The 16,218-nt window shown below is 40.4% G+C and overlaps 1 protein-coding gene across 2 annotated transcripts in view; it reads right to left on the reverse strand.

Moving 5' to 3' along the window:
* Positions 1-16,218, reverse strand: part of RCAN2 (regulator of calcineurin 2) — a 269,330-nt gene that overhangs the window by 211,919 nt on the left and 41,193 nt on the right. The gene's annotated exons all lie outside the window — the stretch shown is intronic.

A 16,218-nucleotide genomic window follows, 5' to 3' on the forward strand; every position in this document is an offset into this window, starting at 1 on the left:
TCAAGGGAATGGGAAGCCTGTGGTGAGTATCCGACACATCACACTTGAGATTTGAAACAGTAACAACAACAAAAAGATTCCATGTATAGAGAGAAATGAATTAAAGGGAGCTAGTCAGAGATCAGGAAAGAGCCAAACACCCTAGTCCACATGGAAGACACTTGGACCAGGGTTAAAAGAAAATGGTCAAACTGGACAGGAGTTTAGGAGATGGAATCATCAGGACTGGTGAGGATGAGGGAGAGGAGAGTTGCTCATCTGAAGAACTGGGAGAAGGGACATTCAGGTCAGGAACACAGGGAACAGTGGAAGAAAACCTGGTGGGCAGGAAAAGAGCAAGAGTTTACTTTAGAACATGCTGAGTGTCAAGAGCAGCTATTGGTCACCTGGCTCAGGAAGGTGCTTTAGGACAAGAAAGATTTGGGGCAGGTATTAATTAGGGTGTAGGGGGCAATTAAAGGCTTGGAGGAAACTGCTCAACAGAATAAAGAGAGAGACAAAAGCAATATATCCACTCACATTTATACTTAAATGGAATCCACCTAATCTCCCTAATGTGGTTTAAAACTGACCTTCTCATGGGCAATTTGTATATGCGACTCCCTATCATTTAACCTTTGATTTATTCTGACTGAGAAATAAAAGGTTGCTTTCTTTAAAGAGATGGGCAATAGCAAATGCCCAGCACATTTGGATGAGATGGGAACCAGGGGAGGCTATTAGCTGTAGGGTCTAAGAGTTATTAAATATTGAGGGACGAGGAAAAAGAAAAAGTCACCTTTCCTTATACAGCCTTTAAAATACTTTTGTGGAGAGGGCTCCAGATGCCATCAATCAGGAAAATGATCTCTGGCAGAGAAGAATATGGCTAGTATAAAAAATTAATGAATGAAGGCAGAAACAGAATATGGAAGTGGGAGGTGCTCTTGAAGGAATTTTTGCTGGAAAGTTCAAGCAATGGCTACATGATTTTCTTCTCATTAACTATCTTCCCAGAATCATGTCTGTATGTGTGTGTGTGTGTATCTCTATACATCTATATATATACATATCTATATCTATAATTATCAATACATAGATAATAGATATAGACATACACACATATACACACACATATATACACACTTGTATTTTCCTGTTCGAATTTTAGATATCATGGCAGATCCTTATTTAAAAAGAAAAATGACTCGCTTTTAAATGTTAATGAAAACCTCTAGAGAAAAAAAATAACATTATACCAAAGATATTATTTAATACATGTCAGTCCTCAAAAAATTCTCTCAGAGAAAAACAACCTTAAAAAGCCAACTTCTTGTCCTGGTCAGGACTCAACAACAGTGAAATGCTGGCGGTGATTCATGTGCCTTCATGGTGCTCTCAAGTATTAGAAGAACTAGAAATATTTGTTCCTAGGGACCAGCAAAGCGATTGATGTTGTATTATTAAAATTGCTCTCAAATGCCACAAGAAGTACGCACATGACAGTCCTCACATAAAAGTTAGACAGCAGCAAGCCATTTATTTACTGGCCTCTCTTCATTTCAACCTGACATTGATTTAAAATTTAGAGATAAAAAGGGGGGGGGAAATGCCCTAGAGTGTCCACTGATTCAGCCAGGCCAATGCTCTATCTAACATTTTTAAAGGGTCATTAGTACTAGAACGAATTTCTACATTCACAGTATCAGGTAAGTTTATGTAATTTCCAATTAAAACAGGAAGGAGAAAGCCCTGGAATTTTTTGAGTTTATATCACAAGCTACATCTGCACATTAATATATCAAAATCGGGGCAATTCTGTTCAAAATCAGATAGATGCCCAAACATGTGACTAAGGTAGAAGGCTTATGGGAAATTCTCTGTTTGTCACTCCTCTTCCCTACCAACGAATTGCACAATGTTCTTCAAGACAGTTTATAGACTATACTTAAAATTTTAACTACATTTCGTGTCAGTTTAGGAAAGCTAATTCACCATAATAACGTATTTGTGTGTTAATTTCATCTTCTGATAGTACTTATTTTACATGCTTCATCAAAAGTCATCCATGTCTTTAAAAACAATGCAGCAGAGGAAACTTAAAGATAACCCATTAGCAGCAAATTTGGCCAATGTGTTCATTAACTCAACTAGTACCACACGTAAGCAATTGGTAACACACTGAAGGTACTGGCAACACAAAAAATTTTAAAACTGTGATAATAAATAATTTAGTTGAGGAGACTTGTTTAATTGTGTCAGTTCACCACTCATGCATGAGAAAGTGGGATATGTATGTCATTCTGTTCTGTTAAGAGTCAAAAAGTTAAGTTAGCATAAGCCTGAAGACATGGCTATGCTCTCAGTAACATATTAAACATCATCCCTCGATTTTAAGTATACTTGTTATTTCACTTTCGGGGAAGGCAGGGAAACAAGCAATCTTGGCTCATCAATTAAGAAAGTCCTAAATTATGAGCATTCTCCAGGTGGCTGTGGAGAAGTAACTAACTTCTTCAGCTCTATGTGCCATGTAAATTGAGGTTAACAATAATCATCATCAGGGATGTACTATCAAATCTCAGTGTTCCTTTTTACAATGCTGGAAATTGTACGTTTGTGGTCATTTGTTATAGCAGCAACAGGGCGCTAATACTATAAGAACACAAACAAATCCGATTTACAGAACTTGCTCATTTCCATAGTGTAAATTCTCCGCCAATTTTAAGCCATGCTGTAAGCTGCTGCTCAGTCTGCTGGTAAGAACTCAACTTCCGTACCACTGGGTATAACTACAAAACGGCACTAGTAACAGAGGATACCTGTAAAACCCTGATCCAAGACTTCTGTGTGATTCTCATAGGGTCATTAATTAATCTTCAGTACTTTAAGATTTCCTTCAGCTGGTGAATGGGCTGATTAGCCATTATCCCAAAGCCATCTTTCTTCAACCCCCACTCACACCACCTGCCTGACCCACACGTCTGACAAAGATAGCTGCTCTTCCTGACATACCAAATATATGCCAAAATTGTAGAAGTGCTGACTCCCACCACATGAGGGCTTGCTAACCATGATACCAGTGATACCAGTCAATGATGACTCAACAAATTCTCTCAAAAATCTTCACTGGCCTGGATGCCACCATTTCTGGCATCCTAGGTGTCGGGGGGCAGTTATGTACATGGCCACAGCTAAAGGGGAGGCTCCAGTGTCTCCTGTGGTCTGAGGAGACACACTCTTGTGCAATCTTCCAAAAGAGCTTTTTGCAAATGAAGGAAGAAGGACCTCTCAGAGGCCTGCCTCCATGTCACTAAGCCAGTCACTCTCCAAAAGAGGTTTACAAAGAGAAAGCTGCAAGAATTTCAGCCTCCTCACTTGGAACTCAGAATGAGGTCTCAACAATGGCATTACAACTTTTTCTTTTAGTGCTGCTTCTAGAAACTCACCCCAGGAGATTCTGACCCAGTAAGACAAGGTCCTAGAACTGGTATGAAGAAATGCCCAGGCAGTTCCTCTAATCTGTGGTTTGAAACCATCAACGAGACCAGTGTGTCACAAACCCAGGGTGATCCTGTCTGCCAGGGGACCTTCGGCAAGTTCTGGGGACATTTTCGGCTGTCAAAGCATAGTGGGTGGGTGGGGGGACACTACCAGCATCTAGCAGGTACAGAGAGGGATGCAGGGAACATCCGACAATGCACAGGGCAGCGCCACACAAAGAATTATCAGTTCAGAAGGTCAGTAGCAACAAAGTGGAGAAACCCTGAACCAAATCAGCCCAAGGCTCTATGTCTCCCATATTACGTCTATTCCTGGCAACAAAATCTCTGACAGTGAAATAGTCTGTGGCAATGCATTATTAATTAAAGATGCGATTTCTGTATAGATCAGAATATAAATCCTAACACCTTGTTTGCGCCAAGCAATAATTAGTATTACAGCAATAACAACCTGTGCCAAAGGAAATTTTAAAAGGTACCATAAATGACATGAACTATCGTTCTGTCTACATGAACTGTATAGGATTTTCTAGAGAATTATTTTTTAAGTCACTTCTTTAAGTTTAACAAAGTCATTCATACACATTTAAATCTTCTTTATAATGATGTTTTTCCTCCACAGAAATGCCACTTTTCATTCATCTATTTTGTTACGATATTTCCTGTACTATTTTCTTCAGAAAAATATGCTAGAATTAAGGGAAGAATCTTCCAAGCAAAACTCTTAAAGCACTTAATGAATATGAAAAAAAAAATCATACTCTGCTTTTCTCATTTACCTTCTCTTTCTAATGTAAATGTTAATCCCTTCTAAAGTAATTGGGCCCACTTACATTGCCAGCCGCAATTAACACATACTCAAAATTGGCTACAAATAAGGATGAGATACCAGCAAAGACAAAGATCTTGTATTCAGTAGACTTCTGTTTCCTGAAATTAAAATCTGAAATGACTGTAATTACTCACAAAGAAGGCTTGGTTGACCAATCCAGCTTTCTCTGGAAACTGATGAAAAGATAGCCCAAACAGGAAGAAAATCATGAAGGCGAAACTCACTGGTCTTTTCAAGAAACTTCTAAGGACATTGTTCAGACGGCAGCATAAAGTTGAACATGCATCAGGCTTCTCATTGAAGTATATAAAATGCAATGGCCAAATGACGACAGCTAGTCTTTTCAACTTCACACTCAGCATAAAAGAAAATGAAGCTTTCTAGTATTGGACAGGAGAAGGGCAATTCCAGATTGGCAGTTTACTGTGGCAATAAAGTCATGTATGACTGTTCTTCAAGACACTGTGTGTAGGGGAAAGTCCTCTGGGCTGGTTCTTTTGAATACACTGGTTATTTGTTCAGATTCCAAAAGAGAGTCATCTCATTTGCCCTGACCTTGACTTAGAAGTTCTTCTGGAGGCAAAGGAAATAGACAATGCAGGTCAACCACTGCATCTTGATGCATTATGCAACAAGCATAAGACAAGGAATGCAAAAAGTTCCTATGAGTTTTACATGATGCTAAGTGCAAAAGATCAGACGGGCAGACATTATTACTACTAGCCTTCATGGATTATGCCACTTACATCTTCACAACAACCCTATGAGGTAAATACTTCACTTCACGGAGAAGACACTGAGGTGGGAAATTTTCAGTAAACCGCCCACAGTCACACAAGTGACAAGCCGTGGAAACAGGCTTTAGACCTGGCTAACAGGTGCTAGAACCCCTCAGAGCCCCTCTCTCTTAATCAATGTGGCCATACCATTTCTCTAGAGATGAGCTGGCCTGTGTGGGGAGGGTTTTGAGGCCGGAGGGTATTAATGAAGAATGAACCCTGTCAGTGGCCCATAACAAAGCTGTCCTCCCAGAAAGCCCATCACACCAATGCTGGTGCTTCCAGCCACACACAGACGCGGATCGCATGACTGCCCTTCCGTCACCTTCAGACACAAAAGGTGTATTATCCTATGATATTAAACAACTGGTTCCTTTTATTCCAAGCAGTTGCTTTCCTTTAAGCTTCGGTTAGAAGAGCAGTTGGCTATGCTCGCAAGCCATTAGCACTCCTGTGGGCTTAAAAGTGCCACATAAAATAAATTGATCATATTTGGGCATATGCTCTGAATAGGCAATGGGAAAACCAGCCTCTGTATTGACCCACAGAGTTCCATTTCCAAGCTTGCTCAGTCCTTTTTATTGCCCTGTCATCAAGTTAGTTCTAATACAGTTTACAATTTATATGCTTATTTCGTTTAACAGGCTATAATAACATTTATTTTGGCTGCTTTTCGTTGATCCTGTATAGAGGCCAATAGTAGCGCCCTCTACCCTGCTCCTCATGTGAGGAATCTAGAGTTGCTTAATCCATAAAACACAAGGCATGAAAATATGCCTTGAAATGTTGCAAAACTCTGTAAATTCACTGATGAAGGAATTTGCAAACCGAAACGGGCACTGAGCACAAAGGAGCCAGCCCTTCAGGAACGAAGGCTTTTTATTTTGGTGTTTGTGGTGTTGTTTACAACAATACGTAAGCTTGACAAAGGACTGAAAAAATTCAAGTGACAGCTGACAAAGTCATCATGTTGACTGCAGAAAACCTAAAAATGCAGAATATTGGGGAGGTAAGATTCTAATGACTGTGCCCTGAATCTGGCAATTAAGAAAGCATTGCATTCCAACTGTGGAGTGGTGACAGGATCTTATTGAGGTGACTTTCTGTAGAGTCCAGACACAAGGGCTATTCTTAGAACAACCAAAAAAAGCATGGAGCTGCCTAAAAATAATGATGACTCAACACCTAGAGGCTTCAATGATGTAATGTTGTCAAAGAACACCCTCTCTCCTCACAGGTTGCAGCTTTTAAAATAAGCAAGCTCACAGCTCACTTTCTGAGGAAAGCAAAAATTTCACACACTGAAGGAGAAAATGAGGACACGTGGGTCACACCTACAATGTTCCATCCACGCATCGCGTGTCATGGTGGCCTGGTTTGCTCGTGGAGGAAGCCCCTGCCAGAGTCGGAGTCCATCCTTCCCCTCTGCCACCCACACGCATCAGCTGTCCTTTCAAAGCAGGGCCTGTGAGGCAGGACAGCAATGCGGATTACACAAGAGGCAGGCTGAAAAATCTGTCCTCGGGTCACCGCAGTCAACACACTGCATCGCAAAGGATGGGTCGCTTTGGGTCCAGACTGTTGTACAGGGGCAAGGCAGGGGCTCCAAACAAGAAACAAAAACGTATCCCAGAGGCTTCTCCCTCCCCTCTTAGGCGGGCTCCTCTATAGGTTCTATCCACCGCCATGACTTACGTCACCTGACTTGTGCTCTCATTATCAGACCCCAGGGAACATTAAGCTTCACAAGGGATCGCACCTCATTCATTTTTATACTCTCAGTCGCCAAGAGCAATGTTTGAGACTTGGTAGATAGTCAATAATTGTTTAAAATTTGATGGCTGGATCGAGGAGACTGATGAATGATGCAGGAAAGATGTTAGTGTTCGAAGCTGATGGCCAAGAAAGAATTCTTGAGACATGCTTGGTGCAAAAAGGTGGTTTTATGAAAACACGGGGACAGGACTCAGCCCACAGCAGAAAGAGCTGCACTGGGGTACGAGGAGTGGTCCATTCTATACTTCCAAGTTGGGAGGGGGTGAGGGATAGCGTGAGCCTCCCACGTATTTTGGAAACAATGTTTCCAGGATCCCGAGGGGGCTAACAATTTTTAGGAAAATGTCATTTATTATTGTTGAGTAAACCCTCAGTCATGAGACTCATGTATATCGATGGGTCATGTGCTCAGAGGATGATTGCCAACATGTATGTTGGGGACGGGGGTTGAGATAAAGCATGTTTCCAGAGGAATTTTTATAGGTTAAAGTAGACTTACAGGATATGGGGGGTTGGGCCTGAGATTGCCTTTTGCCCTTAGTGAAGTATTAACATCTAGGCAGCTGAGTTCCTAGAGGAATGTCACTCTGCCTGTTTCAAGGACTTGTCAATGGGCTTAAGAGTACAGAAATTTAATAACTTTCCTTCTGCCTTTGTTTCTCAATTAATGCAGCACTCTCTCCTTGTTAGCATACTATGATTCACTGCCCTTCCCTGAGTATGTAGATTGTGTATCTTAGGATATGTCTTAAGTATATCCTAGGATATAATATCTTCTAGGAGTAGGTTCACTAAAAAGGGAATTCTTGACCAGAAAATAATCTTCAAAAATATGGGGAATCTGAATCCCACAGTTTACAGCAGCAATGTCCACAACAGTCACACTGTGGAAAGAGCCAAGATGTCTATGGACAGATGAAAGTATAAAGAAGATGTGTTATGTATATACAGACACGCACACAAACACAGTGGAATATTATTCAGCCATCAGAAAGCATGAATACTTACCGCCTACACAGATGTACATAGAACTGGAGGGTATTATGCTGAGCGAATTAAGTCAATCAGAGAAAGACAATTAACACTCATACGTAGAATATAAGAAGCAGCACAGAGGACCACAGGGGAAGGGAGGGAAAACTGATGGCAAGTCATCAGAGAGGGAGATAAACCATAAGAGAGTCTTAATTCTAGGGAACAGACTTAGGATTGCTGCGGGGGCCGGGGAGGTAACTGGGTGATGGGCATTAAAAAGGGCACGTGATGGAATGAGCACCGGGTGTTGTATGCAACTGAGGGATTATTGAACTCTGTACAGCTGAAACTAATGATGCACCATATGTTGGACACCTGAATTTTTTTAAAAATGGAAAAAAAATCTTCAAGTCCAAAAGATTATAGAGTCCTGTAGGAGATACTCGGGAACAGGTTGTTCCCCACACCACAGAGCCAATGAATCTGTTCTTGAGGCTTGCTCTGCTCAGCAGGAAATAAAGCCAGGGACAGGGGTTTGAGAGTCAAGGCTGGGTGTATTATAAATAGATACCAAACCCCCCCCCCCAAAAAAAACAAAAGAAAACAAAAACAAAAAAACCCTGCATCCTATTTAATATGCTATTTCTTACATGTACCACTGTTTCTTTTTCAAAAAGGTGACCTTGTTGCAGTAATACTTTCATTGTGCATTTCTGGAATTCCCCAAAGTCAGGTTCTAATCTCCAAAAGAAAACCATTCCTATTATTTTGTAGCAATTCTCCTTCTGGTGTTTTGTGCATGTTGCTTTTAAATAAAAATTATTTTACTATTACTACGGTGGGTTACCGGCCTGAATCACCATGCATTCATTAACTTAGTTTCCACAACTTCAAATCCACCCTAAAAACCAAGGCTTTGCAAATCACTCAAAACACTGCAAAGAAAGTACTCTTGATCAGGCCCAAAGAGGAGTTCTTTTGAAAGAGACCATAGTTGCTTAGATATGCAAATTTTAAGAAGTTTCTTTAGAGGAAAGACAACCCCAATGGAGCTGAGAACCCAGTAGTCAACAGGAAGTAGGGAAGGGCAGAGCTAAGAAAACAAATGCATACCCACCTTCCCCCCTCTCTAAATCATGATGACCCCACCCTGCTGACTCCCACATTTAGAGCAGGGCTAGGGGTAGGAAGCAGATTGAACCAAAGCTAGTTAATGGTGCCAAATTTCTCACACTGAAGACTCATTCCTCTGAAATTTTTGAAAGAAGCTATTTGAAGCCAAACTCTTTTCTTCTTCTATGCTCCTTGCAAAGCCATGAACTTCACCCACATAGCGATAAATTTAAAATGCACTTCTGGTGCAAGTCTTACAACTGGAGAGAATGTAGTACCAAGGAGGAATATAATCTCTTCCAAGGAAAGAATACAATCCTCAAGGAGCAGGCATTGAAACCACAGAAATAATTTGGCTCTCGGCCTTTAGGAGTCAAAATTAGACTCAAATGTTAGAATCTCAAACTTAAATCCATGTAACCTCATCAAGTGGCTTAGGTGTTCTTCTTCTCACCAATTAAGTATTAGAAATAACAATCAGATTTAAGAGTCAAACTAAAGCTCTAATTATGTGACCAGGTGCTTCTCTAAACACAAGCAGCCCACATGTACAGTGGAAAGTGGTAACTGTGATTGCCACGTTACATTTTTCCCTTGAAGATATGTTAAAATTATTCTTCCAAACAATATGAATTATAGCAAAAATATGTATATATTATTCTAAAACTATATCATCTACTAATGAAGGTGATTTTTTTTCTATTCATAATGAAATTTTAAACATCTGCAAAATATACCCTTAGTGACTCCTGGCCAGCCTCCTTACATAGTTAAAGACAATTGTTAAAGTTCTGCTAAGGATATGAGCAGTTTGATGAGGTAATTCAGAAAATGTTCTTGCATTATACCTATGCATGATTAGGTTGCTACAAAAGAAACAGAGTATCAAGACCACTAAGAATAAATACAGTAGCCATGACTGAGTATTAATTTTAAATTTGAACTTCCTGGAAGCTAAGGAAAAAAAAAGTAAGTTACATAATCTTCCTAGTGGGAAAAAAAAAAAACAAAAACCGTTCCCCAAAGTAAACAAGGTTTTCTCAGTACTATGTTCCGAAAGAAACATAACACATGAACCTTATTTGCGGAAGCCTGAACAACATGTATCCTAGAACAAACACAGAAACAGTTCACATGCAGCAAAGGCTGAAATTAAACTTTCTAGAAACCCAAAGCTATCCTATCAAAGCACAACTTCCTTAGGATTCTACAAGGATTGGTTAAATCCAGCCTTTCTTCCTACCTCCACAGCACAGGGGCCATCTGGGCTCTCCTTTCTGGAACCAGAGACAGAGAGTCACAGGCTGAGTAGTGAGGAGGGGGATAAAAGAGAATGAGGAAGGGAACCAGTGTTTACCAAGGAGACCTAGCATTGTGTCACCTCCTCTTACCCATTTCACCTCATTTCATCACATAACAAAAATACAGAGAAGGTATGGTCAACCCCATTTTATAAAAGAGAGAATGGAGATTCAGAGAAGTTGGCCAAGAGCACGTAATGAGTCCGCAGTAGAGGCAGGATCTGGACCCAGGTTCTTCTAGATCCGAAGTCCTCGCACAGGGCCCTTCTGTCTCTCTCTCTCTAAGTGCCCACGTTATATCGAGGACTGGGGGGATGAGGGAGACTACAGGATGCAGAAGAACCATGAGCTTTCTCTATAGCCATCAAGACACTTGGATTCATCCAGCTGGAATGTTAAGACCAGACCATCATATGAGGCAGTGTTTTCTATGCATAAATAATATACTAAATGACCTGGAGTCAGTAACAGCTGCAAATAAAGGGGGAAGGTGTAAGGTTTGAACAAACCTATATGCTGAAAAATCTTACCCATGTCACGTATCTGATCAACAGGTCTCCACGTCAAAACACGGATGGGAGATTACGGTGCTTACAGTTAAAGCAATGGTTATGCTGTATAATAAAACATCCCCAGCAAAAAGATATTACCAAAATATCACCAGAAACTGATCAAACTTAAAAAAAAAAACCCTACACAGATTATGTTCTATATATCCATTCTTCTTAAAAGGTAGAAGAGTATGATTGAACACTGTATGCAAAATTATAAGTGCATAATTAAAGGTAGTTATAAATGAGTAGGTAATAGTGAAGTATAAGTAGTGCCCTAATAACCCCACTCTCATGCAGCAAATATCACATGATATTAATGCGACTGGCTCTCAGCTCATCCATACCACACTGATCTCATCCACAGAGCTAAATGTCAGGCCTGCTGTGAAAGATACCTTGGTATTGCTTTAAAGTTCATGTCTGACTTTATTTGGTTATCTCTGAACAGGTCCAGAATTTCAGACCACTGACCTAAGAACAGAATCAACGAAGTCCAGAAAGGCAGCGGGAGGCCAATGACATTTTCAACTGGTAGGAGCAAAGGAGAATAATAATAAACCTCCTTCCCCTACCCTTCCCCGGGGGTCCCTCTCTGAAATTGCCTCTTAAAGAAATAAAGTTGTTAGGAGACACAACTCAAGAGTTATCCTTGAATTTATACAACCTTTTAAATTTGAAATAATTGAAAGTTATCCATTATGATGAGGACCACTGTGATGGTTGTGCCTTGCTTGTACTTTTCAGGGGCTACTGGCCTAGGAAGAGAGCAGAGAATGAAATCCAGCCTGTCCTCCACCTGTCAAGCATCACAACTGCTCTGGACTGCATCCACCCCTTCAGCTGAGGGAAAAGGGCACCACATTTTCAAATTCACCGTCTTGGCCCAGACAGTATGTCCTAAGGTTGCTTCTGCCCATGGGGGCACCTTCTCATAATTCACAGCATCACTGTATAGGCCAGCAGCAGCTCTGATGGACACCATCTGAAATGGTTTCCAAGTACCTTCATCTTTCCAAAAAGGGAAAAAGCCTCTTGTCCCTCTTTAATATTATCCTGGACTCACTGGAACATGGCAGCCGTTTTTTCCCCAGGTGCCATCAGGAATATACACTCACCTTCTCTTTGGCACAGAAACCAAATACTCTCAACTTTGTATGCACCAGGCTTAATTCTTTCCACTGCCTCAATTATTTGCAGGTAGTTAAGTGGGGCATTTAGAGTGGCTTGTCAGATGCTCAAGCCCCAGGGGGTCACTCAGTTCTGTGGAGAAGCAAGACACTAAAAATGCCTCTGGAATATTTCAGTCACTTTAAGAAAGGTTAAGGTTCCAGGGAATGTCCTACAGCAGCTTTCAAATCTGCCCCACGCTGGGCCTCTCATCTGGCAGGTGCCCCCAAGTGATTAGCGGTGACTAATTATGGTTCCCAGTCATTGTCCAGAGAAAAGACAAAATGGGAATAACTTAACTGAGTACAATGATACCCTCTGTCTTTTGCACAATTCAGACCTTCTTTAAAGCAACAAACCTATTTGTAAATATCACTTTCACCTATCCAGGATGAATAGCACAAGAAAAACAGCACAACTCGCTCTTATTCTCAAATACGTGGTATCTAATTTAACTGTTAACTGCTTTAGTACTTAAAACAAATGCTCAGGTATCATTTTCCCACCCTCAGGCCACCATAGTCTACTTCATTTCTTATTTTTTCAACCTCTCTTCAGCAGCACTTAAACTACAGTAAATCATCTTCTTGTTTATCCTTTGCTACACATTTACAATTGAACTGATTCGGACTCAACGTATTTACATCTAGCTTGAGTCTTGCTATTGAATTGCCTGAGTTCTCTGCTTTACATTCTTTTACTGGACTGTTCAAGTGGTGGATAGCCAAGTTTACTTCTAGAACTGGTTTTCCAGGGTCGAGTTTAGAGATGGTAAGGTACAGTGGGTAATGAATCAGAACTGAACATCGAGAGGACTTGTGCTTACTGTATCAAGCTAGATAGACTGTTACACTCTTAAGAACAAACTCCCTAATTCCAGTGGCTTAAATCAACAAAGGCTTTTCTTTTTCCTTGTCATGTTACATGGTCCTCGTGTTGGCCAGAACTCTGTGTCATCACTCTCCTTACCCCACAACCCAAACTACAAGAGTAGGCACCACCTGGCACAACGCCAATCGCCCCAGCAGTGTGAAAAGAACATTCTTCAGGGTCAAACATCCATAATTAAATGCTTGACTTGGAAGTGACAGGTCGTTTCTGCTTACACACTGGGCAGAACGAGCCAGAGGGGTCCACGGAACACAACTGTGTTATACACTCGGGGGGAGAGAAGCAGAAAGACACCCCCTCCTTATAGGACTGTCATGACAATTAAAGGCTTTAGTGTTTATAAAGCCATTTGGAAGAGTACTTGGCACCTTGCTGCATGCATAAGTACCTGCTGCTATTATTCCTAATCACTATTATTTTTAAACTGAATAAATTCATCATTTTTGGAGGCCACTATCAGTCAGGTTTCTCCTTACTCAATTGCATTTGGCTAAATGTTTCGTGATGATTGTTTCTCTGTTCTCCTTGAGCTACCAGTGAATGCCAATGTCCCATTGAGCAAACACTCACCTATCTTCAGAACAGACACAGGGCAGCCCCCAGGATACCCCTCCAGCCTCACCTGTCTCAAGATGAGTCTCTGTAGCCCAGCTAGATCCAGAAAGGCAAACCCAGGGGAGCATGCCAAAGGGAAATGAACCCTAGTAACTTTTCGGTGTTGCAAGCTGTGAAGATCCCAGTTCTAAATGTGCTTCATACAAAAATATTTATGTTTCAAGCTGTAGCATGCAAACAGCAATCTGCATTTATTGGTTGCAGATGCCAATTTCCTCCAGCTCCGGTTCTCTTCTGTGTTATATAAACAAATCTCAACCATCTGGACCACAACAAGCCACTCTGAAGTATGTGCTCACTCCTTGCAAAAAGCAGCAAATCAAAATATAATCTCACAGAATTCTGCCTCACAGAAAATCGGAGTGAACAATTTTCACAAAGCTGTTTTTCAAAGGTTCTTTAGGTGTCAGAATAGGTAGATGGGATAGCAGAAAGGAACTTCTCCTAAGTACTTTGATGAAGAAAAACTAGCATAACAGGAAGATCAGATCCTGTGGTGTTACCTATATTAACAGTCCAATTTAGGGGCTTCCAAAGTAGTTCAAAAAAAGAAAAGGGCTCAGAAAAATCATCTTAGACAGGTGGAAAGACAGAGAAGAGACTGGTGCAAGGCTCATTCAGGATAGTCAGAGAGCAAAAGCTGTAATTCCTCCCCAGCTAAGGAAGTTGAAATGTATGCTTTATAATACCTGCAAAAAACAATCTAAACTATAGTCCATCAATATCAAGGAACAATGAACTAGAAGCAGACTTGCCAAGAAAGAAAGGACAAGTTCCATGTGTTGTCACCTACCCACCTGGACCTCTGAAATGAATACTAAGTATCATTTCCAATGTCTTATCTCCCTGATATAACTCCAAGCTGCTCAAGGTATCTTCCCAAGGCCAAGTATTTTAGAACATCACCACAGCCAGCTTTGCCCACAGGCAAATGCAGGAGGGCTAGAAATGCTTCCTGATCCTTTTCCCTCCACCTAAAGATATCCCCTTATCAACTTAGTACAGTGCCTAAAATGTCCATCCTTTGGGAAAGAATGATTTTCAGACTTAGGTGACTTAGATTCATGAACGTTGAACACTGTGGAATTTCCTGAGAGACTGGCATACAAAAGAAGTCAGTTCTGTTAAAATGGTGAAAATCGATGGAAGTCAAAGGAAGACCATAAAGGCCTGGGACTTAAAGAGAAGGATGTGGCAGGGAAAATGAGGATCCCCAAGACTCCCCAAATGCATTTTCCAGTGTCCCACGGTCGTGCCTCCTTGCTACTGTCAACTCATTTGGTATCCGATCATCTTGCTTTGTCCTCCGTAACCATGGATACATAATTAGTCTACTTAAATCAACACTGAATCTAGATCAGATTATTTGATATCCTGTAGACTTTGCTCAAGTGGGGGCTATAAAACCACCCCAAAGTAGAAGAATTTCCATCTGATTTAATAAGTCCAATTATGTAGACTTTGGCCAATTATAAAATTCACCTCTGTGACTACAAAAACGTGGTCTAAATAATTTGAAACTGGCTCTGCTGAACTACATCTTGTTGATTTCAACTCAATATTTTATCGAGGTCATTTAAAAACCAAATACTTTTGGTCAAGCTGCAATGTACCAACTTTGTATACAAATTAAAAGAGAGTATTTTGTAATCCATGATTCAGTCACAGATCAGAGTATCAGAACAGATGTGGGAACTCTGCCCAAGCTTCTGTCTTCCTATATAACCAATCCTGGATCAGGAGATCAGTCATGCTTGAGCAGCACTCCAGCACTCCACTTCCTAGGTCCTACTATTTCAATCTACCAGGAAGTATTTAATCAGGAAAGAATCAAAATCCTCTTTTGGTCTCTAAGGAAAATCCTTCTAATTGTTGATTCATTTAGATAAACAGATGACAGAATGAGAAAACATCTTGTTTCATAGTTAATGTCAGGCAGATTTCAGGGGGGAAATTATTGGGTCTGAGTAAATTCTAATCTGTGTTATAAACTGGTTATAATCCAAGAGCAAAATTCCTAGTTTCTTTCAAAGAGATCACATGCAATTTTCTTACTTCAAAGAGTCAAGGGATTACAACACTAGAGGTTCTAATCACATTAAAGGCCTCGGATTTCAAGCTATTTTTAGCCTATCATGTCGATGTTCAACTCCAAAGTAATATCAATATAAAACTATCTTTATAATTCCTAATCCTCCAGGCTATCAGAATTGTTTACAAAACCAATAAAATCCAATTAAAAAAAAAAAAGACTTCAGTAATTGTTTTCAGGCAAAAGAGTTTGGAGTTCAGCAATTGGCAAAAGCAGCCCAAGTTTGTGAAACGGCAATCATAACTCCTACTCTTATATCTCACACAGAGGCTTATAATTCAGTTTAGGAAAAAAGGCCCTTCCACCCAAAAAGTGTTGCCCATGTTTTATAACATACTATTATAGTACATGTTTACAATTAGAAATCTGCATTTAAAAAAAAAAAAAAAGAAATCTACATCAACAGGAAAGGTTTGATCTATTCAGACACCCCACTAAAAAGATCAGAGAAATCTAAAATGAGCTTTAAAAAGATCTCCAAGCAGAATACTTAACTCCAATTTCCAAGAATACTTACACTGAATCAGGTTTGTTTCTTAAGATGGCAAACTCCATTCTCTGGAAAATACTTGTATACAGATAACCTCATTCCCCAATCACTTCAAATCAACCATTTTTCCTCAAATTCTTACCACACACTT

Source organism: Neovison vison, chromosome 1 (assembly GCF_020171115.1).
Source record: "Neovison vison isolate M4711 chromosome 1, ASM_NN_V1, whole genome shotgun sequence".
NCBI classification, from domain to species: Eukaryota; Metazoa; Chordata; class Mammalia; order Carnivora; family Mustelidae; genus Neogale; species Neogale vison.